The following is a 14,499-nucleotide window of genomic DNA, read 5'->3' as shown; positions in this document are numbered from 1 at the left end:
TGACCTCCCCAAATACGAACTTTTGAACAAATTTTCAGTGCAAGTCATGATCTGCCTGCTATAGAATAGGCCTTAAATCCAATCAGAAGGTACTTGGTTACCGCCATAACGTGCATGCCACTATTGCTAGTGGGCACACCTTAGCTGTAAGATCAGTATTAGAATATACATGATTCATAGCTCAGTCAAGATCATTGATGACCTTTCTTTTCCAGCAGCCTATTTAGTACCCTCTGACACTATGAAAGCTTTGCCAACATATTTTTCTAAGCTTTTAAATTTTAAAGAAGTTTTAGAAAGATTATAGGGGGGGTTCACAATTAGAAAGTTCTTCACATGCATCATGATTTTACCTGTGTTATTTTCCCGTCATGCTAATACATTGGGATAGCATCTTTTAGAGAGGTAGAGGGCCTGCTTTTTATGTATCTGTCACCACCACCACTCAGTGGAAATCATGGCATTGGAGCCCCTATTCAGATATGCAGTAGCCTCTGATGATTATACATACCTGCCAAGAAGAGTCCTCATCCACAGCACCCCAGAACCTGAGCTAGGCTGTTCTCCCAACCCACCATGCTTGTCACACCCTAAGGGAAAAAAATTACTCCTATGTGGGACTGATTTAGTACTCAGGGTAGAATCTTGGGTGGATAGCTCTGGTCTGAGAGCTCACTCGGTTACACCAATTTATATTGATGGCAAAGTAGGATCCCTGAGATCCTTTCTGGCTAGTATTAATGCCACTTCATTCAGGAGGACCAAGAGTTCAAGGTCATCCTTGGCTATATTTTGAGTTTGAAAGCAAGCTCTTCTTTATGAGACCCTATCTCAAAAATCCAAGCACATAAACAAAATATAAAATAAACAAAAATCTGTACTTGGGCTGGCGAGATGGCTCAGAGGTTAAGAGCACTGACTGCTCTTCCAGAGGTCCTGAGTTCAATTCCCAGCAACCACGTGGTGGCTCACAACCATCTGTAATGAGATCTGGTGCCCACTTGTGTGTGTGTGCAGATATATGTGGAAGCAGAATGTTGTATACATAATAAATAAATAAAATCTTAAAAAAAAAATCTGTACTTAACACACCAAACCCCCTCTTTATTTGACATACCTATAAATACTGGGTTTACATTTCTTTCAGTTTCTTTTTTTATTTCTATTTAAATTTAAACAATCTGATTTTACATACCAATCCCAGATCCCTCTCCCTTCTGTCTTCCCATTCTCCCCATCATCCCCTCATCCCACCAACCTACCCATCCATTCCTCAGGGATGGTGAGGCTCCCATGGGGGAATCATCAAAGTCTGTCACACCAGCCCCCTGAAAGTGGGTTTACATTCTTAACTGACCAAAAGGGCCTTCCTTGGGGAGGTAAGGGGTGGAGATTCGTAATAGATTTCTGTTGGGCTAGGTATTGATTCTCAAATTCATTGCTCCCTACATCATTTCTTGTGAGTTTTCTGCCTGGATCTAAGAGGTATTTGAGGGTAACTGTGGTTCAGAATTGTTAAATCCAAATGAAACTACAAATCAGTGGGTTTTTTGTTTGTTTGTTTGTTTTGTTTTTTAAATTTTTTTATTTTAGTTAGAAATAAGATTATTTTACATGTCAATCCCAGGTCCCTCTACCTCCCCTCCTCCCCCCGCCCCCCCAACCAACACCCCACCCATCCCACACACCCCTGCTCCCCAAGGAGGGCAAGGTCCTCCACAGGAGGTCCCCAGACTCTGTCACATCCCCAGGACAGGGCCTGGGCCCACCCCCCATCAACCCTCCCCACCCCCACCCCTGTGTCCAGGCTCAGGGAGTATCCTTCCATGTGGGACAGGCTCCCAAAGACCACCCCCATGGCAGGGACAAGCACCTATCCACCACAAGGGGCCCCACAGATCCCTGAGGTCTCCCCACCGACACCCACATTCAGAGGGTCTGGATCAGTCCCATGCTGGCCTCCTAGCCATCAGTCCAGGGACCAAGAGCTCTCCCCATTCAGGTCAGCTGCCTCTGTGGGTTTCACCAGCCCAGTATGGACCCCTGTGCAGTTGTTTTTGACCTTCTTAATGCTTTGACCCTTTAATACAGTTTTTCATATTGTGGTGACTCCCAACCATAACATTATTTTTGTTGCTACTTCATAACTGTAATTTTACTAATGTTATGAATCATAATGTAAATATCTGATATTCAGGATATCTGATATACAACTCCTATGAAAGCTTCATCTGACCCCCAGAGGGGTTGTGACTCACAGGTTGAGAACCACTGCTCCAAACCCTCAGTTATACTTGAATGAATTAAACAGAGAAAAGATCTATCTAAACAGACCAAGGAGCCTCTTGAAGGTTCTTCAACTGGGCCTGCAGGTTTATTCAGGAAGCTGATCTCACTGTCTGTTCTGCCCTTTGGGACCTTGGGACAAAACAACAGTGGCCTCACACTGTCTGGGAGGCCACTGCTTTCCAGAGGGAATCAGGACATGCCAGAAGCCTTGTTTCAAGTCCACCATTGCTTTTCCATTCCTCAGTCCTGTGTGTTCTAACCACTATTTTCCAAAGTGTGTTAATCAAACAAACAAACAAAAATATCTAAAGCCATTTTCACAGACTAAGGGAATATTTCAGCCTACTTAAAGCAGAATTTAGACAAAAATTGGCTAGAGCACATGGTTTCTAACTATTCAATTCTTCTCAATAACAATATATCCAGTTCTATAAGAAATATAGCCATGGAGATTCCTATCTTAACAAAGCTAATCAGAATAGATTCTTATTTTCCCAAAGGTTCATAACTTGGCTCCTTTCAGAATTCTTGTTGTTTCTCCCTACTGCTGATTCCTGGTGTACATTGGTTGTCAGCCCGCATGCCAGGCCCCTGCATTGGGATTTTCTGTGGGAAAGAGCTGGTGTGCTTACACGTTCATATTAGTTCATCACATTAAGGGGCTTAAGCTTTGTTTCTGTTTCTGAACCTTGGCAGGGCCTCTTCATTTTCTCACAAGTGAAAAGCAAAACTCTGCCTTGGGCTGTTAATGGTGCCTACTGAGAGCCATGGAATGTGAATGACGTTGATCTGGGAGATTACTACAAGGGACAGCCACAAGTCCTCTGTACACCCTGCTGGCTCCAAAATATGGGAACCACAGAAGCACCTTCAATTTGTGCTTTACCAAAAAAGGAATTGGGAAAGGGGAAATGATGCTTACCAAGTTGGTTTGTTTTATCTAGGATGTTATGGTAGCCTCTGCAATAAGAGTGAATGCCATGGATTTTCGCCAAATTCCAGGAGAATCCATATAGTCAGATATAAAGAATGTGAGCAGCTTAGAACACAGAGAAACCATAGTGACCTCTGATGTAGGAAACTTCCATTGTATGGAAAGTCCTCCTCTTCCTGTAGGTAGCTTTGAATGAAAGCTGAGTGGAAGGAAAGAACTTAAAACAAAAACAAAGCATTATTATGGTTGACTTAGCTCCAAATATGAATTCCCCGCCAGTGCATTCTTAATTGATAGTGAGACGCAAAGTCTAATGTAAACTTACTGTGGTAACGACACACACAGTTCTGTGAGTCACACTTTGACAAAGCACAAGGAACTCTGGCAGTGGTGCCAGGACTCAATCTCAACGTGACCAGAAGCAGTTGTGGTGGCCTGAAAACCACCCTCTCCAGGGAACACATCACAATATTTAATCATATAGTGGCTTTTTGTTTTGCTTTGGTTTTTGATTTTTTTGATAGAAAGCCTCACTCTGCAGGCCAGGCTGGTTTGAAATTCACTATGAAATCCAGCCTAATCTCTCACTTGTGGTGATCCTCCTGCCTCAGCTTCCAGACTGATAACAGGTTTGAACAACCACACTCAGCTGTACGGCATGATGGTCTAATGGAAGCCATTTCTATAGATTTTTTTTTTTTCCTTTTTCTTCAGTCTGTATGAGACTCCTTCAAATTCCCTATAGGTTTATTGTGTCTGTTAGCCAAAAATTATGTGCAAAGAATTGTTTCTGAGAAGGAAAATTTGAGAACTACAAAACTGCAAAGGCTTTCAAAAAGTCTATCTGCTTTCTCCCCCTCTCTTTCCTCAACTCCTCCCTTTTCTTCCTCTCTGTTTTTACCACATTATGAGGAAGGACAATGGTCCCTGAAAAGCTGATCAGCCATTAAGAACACACACATGCTGCTCTCACAGAGAACCGGGGGACATTTCCCAACCTCTACATCAGATGGCTCACATCTGCCTATAACTCCAGCTCCAAGGAGTCAAGTGCCCTCTCTGGACTTTCCAGGGCACCTTCGTGCATGTACACACACACACACACACACACACACACACACACACACACACACACCACACACACCACAAATAAAAAAATAAATCTTTTCATTTTAAGTTGCACTTGAAACCTTCAGAACTGTGACTGAAGACATTTCTGTTTATCACATAGATAATTTCTAATTGAGATGCTATGGTGGCATATGTTTGTATAATCCCAGCACCAGAATTTGGAAGGATGAGGTTGAATGATCATTGGTTTAAAGCCAGTCTGAAGTACATAAGGAAACCATGTCTCAAAAGAATAAGAAGAAAAAATAATTAAAAAATAAATGAATTTAATATCTTGAGATGAACAGTGAAATCCAGGGATCTCCTTCACAGGGACATATGTGGCTGTCAAGATTAACTACTGCATTGGCTCCTATCTATATATCTATATATCTACCTACACTATTCATCTATCCGTATGTTTATTTGTTATTTAGGTATTTGTAGGTGTGCATGTGGAGGTTAGAGAATCATGAGTTTGACACCAGCCTAGCTAGACTACATAGCAAGAATCTGTATTAAAAAAAAAAAGTCACTAACTATATCGACAAGGAAGTGTTTCAGTAGCAACAAGCCCACTCATGAAAGTTGTCACCAACAATTTATATTAAGTACTTTTTTTGTTTCTTTTTGTTTGTGTTTGTTTTGAGGTGGGAGGGTCTCACTAGGTAGCAGTGGTTGTCCTGTAACTCACTTAGACCAGGCTGGCCTCCAACTCACAGAAATCAACCTGCCTCTGCCTCCTGCGTGCTAGGATTAAAGGCTCAAGCCACTGTATCTGGCTACTAAGAGCAGTTTTTAACAGACTCAAAACTTGTATGGACTAAGACTGTCCTGTCTTTCTAGAGGGATTATTTCCTGTGGGAAGACTCTAGGTAAATCAATTTCCTGTGTCCTTTCGATGTAACAATAATTCTTTCCACCAGCTGCTTGAGTTCCCCTGTCCTCAAATAACACAGAGTCTTATATTAGTTACAATGTATGCTGGCCAATGACTAGGATTTTTTATTTGCTATCTCTGTCTTAAGTATCAACCACAACCATTAAACTATATATTTTTAAAAGACTTATGGAGGACGCCAGTGGCATGCATCCTCTCTTCACAGGGTCACAAGGCGACTCCTCTTTACTACATTTCCCAGAATCCTCCTTGACTCCTAGCCCCACATATCTTGCTTCCCTATTGGCCAACAGTGCTTTATTTATCAACCAATCAGAGAGACATATACACAGAAGGACTTGCTCCATCATTTCCATATACAGACAACACCTCCCTGGACTAGAAAAAACAAATAATCAGTAGGTGTCTTTTATTTTTACTTATTTATTTTTAATGTTCTTGCCTAGGTCTTGAGAGATGACTCAGCAGTCTTGAGTGCCTGTTGTTCTTGCAGAAGACTTGGATTCAACTCTCAGCACCAGAGTGGCAGTTCACAGCCATCCATAACTCCAGTTCCAGGAGATCTGGTGCCTTCTTCTGGCCATTTCAGGCACCAGCATGCATGTGGTGCACAGACACATCCAAGCAAAATATTCATGCATGTAAAATCAATCAATCAAAATAATAAACAAGTATATCTAAAAATTTTTCACGTTTTCCCCTCTACCTCTTAATTTTTGCTGGATTCATTTTTAAGATGTATGTATTGATCAATTGACTTTTGTGGGGGTCGCACACACGCATACCATGGCCAATGTGTGGAAGTCAGAGGATAGCATACAGGACTTTTTTCTCTTTCTGCCATGTAGGACCTGGGCTCAAACTCAGGTTGTGACTCTTGCTACTAGCTTCCTTGACACTGAGCCATCTTATAGGTGTTTTTACGTTTTCTTTTTTGAGACAGAATCTCACTCAATTGTTTAAGCCGGCTTTCAGTTTGCTTTGTGTGTAGTCATATGTCCCAGGCAGAGGTCAATACAGGTGTCTTCTCCATTGCTTTCTGTCTTATCTTTTAAGACAGGATCTCTCACTGTACCTGGAGCTCAGTGATTCACCGCTATCCTTCCTTCCAACCTCCCAGCACTGGGCTCACAGGAGAGCAGCACCGAGTCCCGCTCTTGTGTATACACTGGGAATCTGATGTACTGTCATAGAGGGCCTTGGAAATTTTGTTTTCACTCAAGGTTTCATGTAGCTCAGTCTGGAAAGTAACTGCTTGAGGCTGAGGATGATCTTGAACTCCAGATGCCCTGCTTCTACCTCGAGTGTGCTGGAATTGTAGGTGTGTAAGCAAACACCCTACTGCATGCAGTGATGGGGACAGACCCCTGGACCCGCTGCATACTAAACTGGCACTCTGCCAACTGAACAACATCCCTGACAGGCCTTAAACTTTTAATCTTTCTGCTCTAACGTCTTAGAATAGGAATTACAGGCCTTGCCACCAAATCCAGTTAATTTTTAAAAAATTATTTTTTTATTGTTTTTTTGTTTAGTGTGTATGTGGTAGCTATATGTGTGCAAGTGCCTATGGAAGTCAGGGAATTGGAGTTAAAAGAAATTGTAAGCCTCATGATGTGGACACTTGGAATTGAACTCAGGACCAAACACCCCCACCCCCGAAACAAGATTTCTCCGTGTAGCCCCAGCTGTCCTGGAACTCTCTATGCAAACCAGGCTGGCCTTGAACCCAGAAAACCGCCTCCTGAGTGCTGGGAATAAAGGTGTGCACCACCCCCTAACTGTCAAGTTCTTTATAATTTTTCTATCACAGCATAAAAATTCGGCTAGGGAAACGACTCATCCAATAAAGTGCCACCATGGGACAATATTTCAGATTCCCAGCATACACAGAAGAGCAGGACATAGTGGTGCTTTTCTGTACCCTCAGTGCTTTGGGGGCTGAAGGAAAGGATAGCATTGAATCACTGAGCTCCAGGTTGAGTGAGAGATCCTGTCTTAAAAGATAAGGTGGAAAGCAATGGAGGAAGACACCTGCATTGGCCTCTGGCCTTCATATGCCTAGGCACACAGGTGTACGAATACATACATATGTGTGCACTGTGCAAACTTGAACATAGCCCCTCTCTCTTTCCAACTGGAAAAGATAATGACACAAATGTTCAGCTAACTGATGCAAACTACTTACATTTTTTAAAAAGTTTGGTCATCATTATTATTATTATTGGTGTGTGTGTGTGTGTGTGTGTGTGTGTGTGTGTGTGTGTGTGTGTGTGTACAGGTCCACCTGTACCACAGAGCACACATAGAAGTCAGGGAACAAGTTTTGGGAGTGGCTTCTCTCTTTCTACCCTGTTGAGGGAGGATCTCTATTGTTTCTGCTATACTGTGCTCACCAGAAGAGCTGGTCCACAAGCCTGAGGACAGTTATCCTGTCTCTGTTTCCCATCTTGTAGTAGATGTGCTGGGAGGATGAATGGCCACTGAGCCTAGTTTTGTTTTTGTTTTTTTTTTAACCCTAGTTCCAGGCATTGAACTCAGGTCACTGGGTTTGCATGGCAAGCACTTTCACCCTCCAAACCATCTTATTGGCCCTGTGAGAAAGTATTTTACAGGTTGAACAACCTAGGAAAACTTCTTTGATACCCAAGTTCACTTCCACCTGAGAAAGGAGTATGAAAATCTGTGTTTTTGTCAAAGCTGCCTTGACTGGCACCTAGACAAGGAAGAGAAACCGAGGGCTCTCTCTGCAGGTGGCCACATGCAGCTCGCTGAGGCAGAACAACATGTGAGATAACCAAACTCTATTTCTGGTACCGCAGAAGCCGGCTGAGTGGAGTCTCCAGGCGTCTGATAGCTCATGTTTTTACAAGTGATTTCTCACAAATATTTTCTTATTTTAGAACATAACTATACTGGCAATCTAAATTTGCTTTTGTCTGAAGTGTCTAGACAGAAGCAAGAGAAAGTCTGAAATTAGAAATAAATATTTTCTCATTTGTACAAAGCGATGAAGACACTCCACCTCCAAGGAGATGGTGCACTTTGAGGGGCAGAGATGGTCACAGAGGCACAGACATCTGAGTGATTAGCATTCTTGAAAATCAGAAAAATAGCAAATGGGGCTGGGCTGCAGCTCAGTTGATAGAGCGCTTGCTTAGTATGTGGGACACCTGGCATTCAACATCCAGCACCACACAAACCAGGTGTGGTGGTGCTTGTGGTATGTGTGTGAGAGAAAGATGGGGGAGAGAGAGAGAGAGAGAGAGAGAGAGAGAGAGAGAGAGAGAGAGAGAGAGACAGACAGAGAGAGAGATATCAAGGTCATCCTCAGCTATATAGCAAGTTGTAAGCCAGCCTAGGACTTACAAAATTAAGAAAGAAATAGATACAAAAAAAAAAGCAACATATAGAGTCAGGCATGGTGATGCATACTGTAATCCCAGCATTTAGGAGCAGCAGAAGCAGAAGCCTTGCAAGCCTTCAATACACAGTAGGACCCTACCTACAAATGCAAAGTCTAACAGATGTGACTAGGTCAGCTCACATGACCTAGGGTTAGAGCATGGAACTAGGTTGCTGGTAGAGTTGAGCAGAAAGCATGCAAGAGACCGACTGGGGAACATCTCTGAAATTCTTAGATGATTGCAGGACTCTCCATTCCATGAGTTGTGTCATTGTAACTCTGACCATTAAAAGCACATGCCATGCTTCCTCTCCTAAAATGTTATGCATTTTAGGGACTGAAGAGATGGTTCAGAGGCTAAGAGCTTGTTGCTCTTCAAAAGGATTTGAGTTCCAACCCTAGCACCATGTCAGGCAGCCCACAGCCACATTCAGCATCAGAGGGTCCAGAGGTCCAGAGCCCTCTTCCGCTCTTCCGGTCCTAGCACACACACACACACACACACACACACACACACACACACACACACACAATTTTTAAAATGTTGCACATTTTGTCTCCTATATTTTATATCCCAATTGAATAAGGATCCCACCTAACTTGTTCCAGTGACTTAATTGGACCTAATTTGGTTAAACTCTATGGTTCTAGTTCACAGCAGCACGACAGATAGAAAAGCACATACTCAGGTGAGACAGAAACTGGCAACAATGTAACACACGCTGCTCTAACAGAAACCAAATACTTTTCATCACACAGACCATAAGCAACCTGAAAAATCTCCATACTGATTTTTACAACAGTGTCTAGTAACTCCTTCTCCCAGATGACGTAATTCCAGCCCACTTAACCTGATTTTGAGAAGTCAAATCAAGCCAGGGGTGAGAGCTGTCAGCGTTAAGCACACCTTGGCTGCTTTGCATTGTGTTGTCACTGTTGTTTATTAGTGTGTGCACATGTGTTGTGTGTGTATCTATGAGAGCTTGCGCCATAACACACATGTGGAGGTTAGAGAATGATGATGTATTGTAGTTGGTGGACAGAACTTTCTGCTTTTGCTTAGGAGCCTGGAATCCGGCCCAGGCTCATTTGGCAGGAACCTTTACCTCCTGAGCCATATAGCCTGCCTTTCATTTGCTTTTTAAAGTTGGGTTCTTCCTTCCTCAGTAGCCTAGACTGGCTTGGAGAATTCATTATATATCCCAAGCTTCCTTCTGCCATGGTTTCCCAAGATCTGGGAGTACAGCATGAGTCACCATGTCTGACCTAATCCTACTGTCTAAGTGAAATACTGAAGAACTGAAAATATTGGAGGAAGTATAGAACAGTGAATACATTCCTGAAAGAAAAAAAAAGAAGTGTTTTTTGCTATCTCATCATCCCTTAGCCTCAAAGGGAAGAGGCCACTGAAGCACCAGAACAAAAACAGAATAGATATCACTCATTCTAGAAAGTCAAGGATCCTACTCTTCATTTTCCCATATCACAACACATAAGCAGGCCAGGAATTCCTGCTGAATGGGTGGGAGACTGGACAGTAGAGCTGTGTGGAGGTGGGGGCAGGAAGGTCAACCGCACCATGACTTTGATTCCTCTACAGGAAACAGATAAGCAAGCAGCTTACTGCCTTCTCCATCCCCTTGTAGGTTCAGGCAGCATTTCCCCCTCTTTCCTGTTTCTGGTCCTGATAAATGTCTAATCAGCCTGTCACAGGGCCTGTTGAACACCTGAAGCATGTCACCTCTGTTCCACTACACCTAGAACTAACTGAAAGTCAATTAATTCTCAGACAGGGACGAGGACAGGCAGACAATATACCTGGCTTCATGTTGCCTTCCCTAGCCTTTAAATCTCTGCCCATCACTTCTACCCACGTAGAGCTTATACCTGGCTAGCTGTTCTTATCTGACTGAATGCTTTTTCTAGGTTTGCTCATGTGGCCATTGTTTGCCAAACTTCTGTATGTTTCCCAATACTAATATACTTCCATATCCTCACCAGTCTATAAATTGTGTTCTTCTTAAGACTGTTTATAGCCTTTATAAATTCATAAGAATGGAATCTGAATGCCAATCAAAGATTCATTGTACCCCTAGACTCTTCCAACACACACAGATTTCTCCAGGGATTATGAACAGTGAAGCTAAGCCAATTTTTCTTCCTATAGAGGAGACCATGTACTGTGCTTGTACTTAGATGCAGAAGCTGGCCATCTTGGATTTTTAAAACTTTTAGTTGTCATTAGAATGTGACTGAGTAAATTTAGGAAGCTATATCCATGTGAATAACTAGTGTTCCTTTAAAAAAAAGGTATGATATAGAGCAATCTTAGCAACCTAGACAGTCCTTCCTCTTCCTTTTCTTGGGTACCCACTCATGCTCTTATGATGTCTATGAATTGGTCTTCCTTTCCTTCTTAAAAAAGTTATATTTTTACTGTCTTTAATTATTTGAGTGCATATGAGTGTCTGGCAGAGGCCAGAAGTGTTAGATCCTCTGAAACTGGAATTCCAGAGGGTTGCTGACCACCTGACGTGGGTGCTGAGGACCAAATTCAGACCCTGTGCAGGAGCAGTGAGCAGCACTCTTCACCCCTGACTCATCTCTCTAGGCCCGGTTTTGCTTTTTCCTAGATTTCATGTCAAGGCCTTATGCAGCATGAGACTGTTTTGTTTTGTTTTTTGTTCAAAATAATGATTTTGAGATTTATGTAAATTATTAAAAATAAAAGTAGTAATTGAGTAGTATTCCAAGCGGCTGGCTGTCATCAACAAGAAAGCGGCTGGCAGGGAGTCTGGAGGAGCTTCAATAGAACACAACATAGTAGTTTCTAAACCCTCAGGCCCACAGCTCACTCTGGGCTCTACATACATATATGTATATGTATGTATAGGCATGAGCCTATACATAGAGCTAAGCCTGAGATCTATGAGATCGATGAGCTAAGCCTAATCTTTGAGATCTCAGAGGAATAAAAGAGGAGAACATGATGTAAACAGGAACCATGGGAATCTAAAGTCAAGAGGCAAGCCCAGGAATAGAGGATAGAGTGTTTAAGGGACATTATTTCCCTCCTGGAGCAGCATTGCTCTTGGTACTAGTGCTAATCAAGGATTGTGAAAAGGACAAGCCTGAACTGACTGAATAAAGTGTATTTCTAACACTGTCTGCCTCTTGTCTCCCCAGCTTGTCTGATTTTCTTTTTCTCTCCTCTTTTGGATTTTGTGTTGATGCCTTTTTATAAGTATTTTTCTTTTTTAAAATTCTTGGACATATATTTACGGTGTACTGATCATATTCCCTGAGTGCCTCCCCCACAAGGGGAAAAAAAATCCTGTTTTCTGAGATAGCATCTCATTCATAACCTTCCTATTTCCTACTTCCCTGGACATATATTGCAATGCCCAGAAAAAAAAAGTTTCAATAAAACTCTGAAAGTTTTTACCTGCTCATTCCTTATTTCCTGAAAGGTGATTCTAGATTCAGGTACCACAGAATTAAAAGCACAGCTGTCTGTAGATGGCTCTGTTAAGTCCTTGTAGGATGTGAGGCACATCCAAAAGGTAGGAAGGAAGTGTCAGGGAAATGATGCAATTTGTTACGATTTCTCATCTTCAAGAACTTATTGGGCTGGGCAGGGTAACTCTCACCTGTCACCCAGTACTCAGGAAGCTGAGGCAAGGGGATTACAGTAAATTCAAGGACAGCCTGGACTGCAGAATGAGATCCTATCTCAAAAGACACATATACCAGCCTGTCTCCCCCTCTCCCCCCACACACTCACATGCACACACACATCCACAAAACAACCCTCCACCAACTCCACTCTCTGTGTTCACAGGAAAAGGATATTTCCAGTCTGTAAAGTTTTCTTTTGTTTTTGGTTCATTATCCTCCCTCAATATGTTTAGAAACTATTCATGGAAAAATGCAAACAAATCAACTCTAAAAATAAATGGCATCAAATTTAGTTTGATAAAATTAGTTAGGTGCCTTTAGAAAACACCACATATCAGAAGAGTGAAATGAGTCATCTAAAAGACAAAAAAAGAATACAGTTTCGTTGGTAGAGGGTCTGAGTGTCTAGCATGCAGGAAGTCCTGGGTTCTTGGTCTAGCGTTGCATAAACTGGGTGTGGTAGCACTCACCAGTAATCTTGGAACTTGATCAGTCAAGGCAAAGTCCTAAGTTCATGCCCATCTTCAGGTAGTTTGAGGCCATCCTGGACTATATGATACCCTGCCTCATACACAAAATTTTAGAGCCAGATGTGATGGTATATGCCTCAGATTCAGAATAAGTTTGTTGCCAGCTTGGGCTATACAAGATCCTGTCTCAACAAAAAATGGTTATATAAAAAGAATAACACCATTGTATAGAAACTACAAAGACTCATTGCAAATACTTACCATATATAATATGACATTTTTAGTTAGAGATTAGTTATTGAAGGACCTTTGAGTTTTTTGTTTTGTTTTCTTAATGGGAATGGGAACTCACAGCAATCCCCCTGTCTAAGCCTCATGAGAACTAGGCTTATAGATGAGCCCCAACAGCTGAGCCAGTGACTGTTAAGAAGCTCTTTAGGAATTCTGTATATTGAAAGCTTTAAAATGGACCACTCTAGTACTATAGCCTGATTTGCTACGAAACATGGGATTGCTACCACTGAGAGTTACTGGATCATCCAGTCCTCACTTTGTAGCATTGCCCACGAGCCCATCATTTGTCTGAAGTCTTCCTTTCCCAGTAGCAGCTCCAAACAGATGCATAGAAGTGAGCAATCCTAGCGCTGGAGAGAACATAGGTATGGAGGGTCCAAAGTCTAAGAAAAGTGCAGTTTGGGAAGTACTGTGTACTGGACAGTTTCTTAACAAAGCAGTGTCTGGAGCAGAAATCAGAATAATTTCAAAGGGACTAAAATGATGATCTCTAGAAGCAGACTTTTTACACTGGGGGAAAATAGGCATCCTGGATATTACAGATGGAGTAACCATATTACTCAATAGAATCTAGTATGCAATAAGCACAGACACAGGAATTCAAAACTTGCATCTAAGTTTCTAAATCCCTAATAATATTACCAGATTTGATAGTAGCAGTTTTAGGTTTTTAAGACAGTCCCATTTAGCCCAGTCTGGCCTCTGACTTGTCACTTAGCCAAAACTGGTCTCAAATTCTTTATCCTCCTGCCTCAGGCTCTCATTTACTGGGATTATGAGGATGAACCATCACTCCCTGCTCCAATTCTTATCATTAAAGGGCTTCCAAGGGCCAAACTCAAGCCACTGGGGTTGTGTGGCAAGCACCTTTACCTCCCAAGCCATCTCGACAACCCTGGATAATGTTCTGTGATGTTAATAATACTGAATGTTGGGGATACTATCTAACATCTCTCTCTCTCTCTCTCTCTCTCTCTCTCTCTCTCTCTCTCTCTCTTTCTCCTTTAGCTTTCATGATATCTAGAACTAACTGAATTTTTATACAGAAACACTAGCCTCTCACTTCTCTTGAACAAGGCTACTATTAAAAAAAATGGTCTCATATATTCTAGAATGGCTTCAAAGTCAATATATAACTGAACACCTTCATGTTTCTCCTTCCTGGGCTTACTACCACACCCACATGAGGTGTATATGTTACTGGGGATGGAACCCACAGCTTCTGCATGCTAGACAAGCTCTCTACCAACAGAGCTACATCCCCAGCTATATATGTCAATCACTGAGGGTCCTTCTCATCTTACTCCTTAGAGTACACTCAATTAAAATCCAATATCATGGTAGAATACAACCACGAATTCCTTCCTCTCTGCCTTTGCATCTTGACTAGAACTGTGGGGATTCCTCACATCTACAA

Source organism: Cricetulus griseus (genome assembly GCF_003668045.3).
Source record: "Cricetulus griseus strain 17A/GY chromosome 1 unlocalized genomic scaffold, alternate assembly CriGri-PICRH-1.0 chr1_0, whole genome shotgun sequence".
In the NCBI taxonomy this organism is placed as follows: domain Eukaryota; kingdom Metazoa; phylum Chordata; class Mammalia; order Rodentia; family Cricetidae; genus Cricetulus; species Cricetulus griseus.
The sequence above is the reverse complement of the archived record's forward strand: the minus strand, read 5'-3'. Positions refer to the sequence as shown.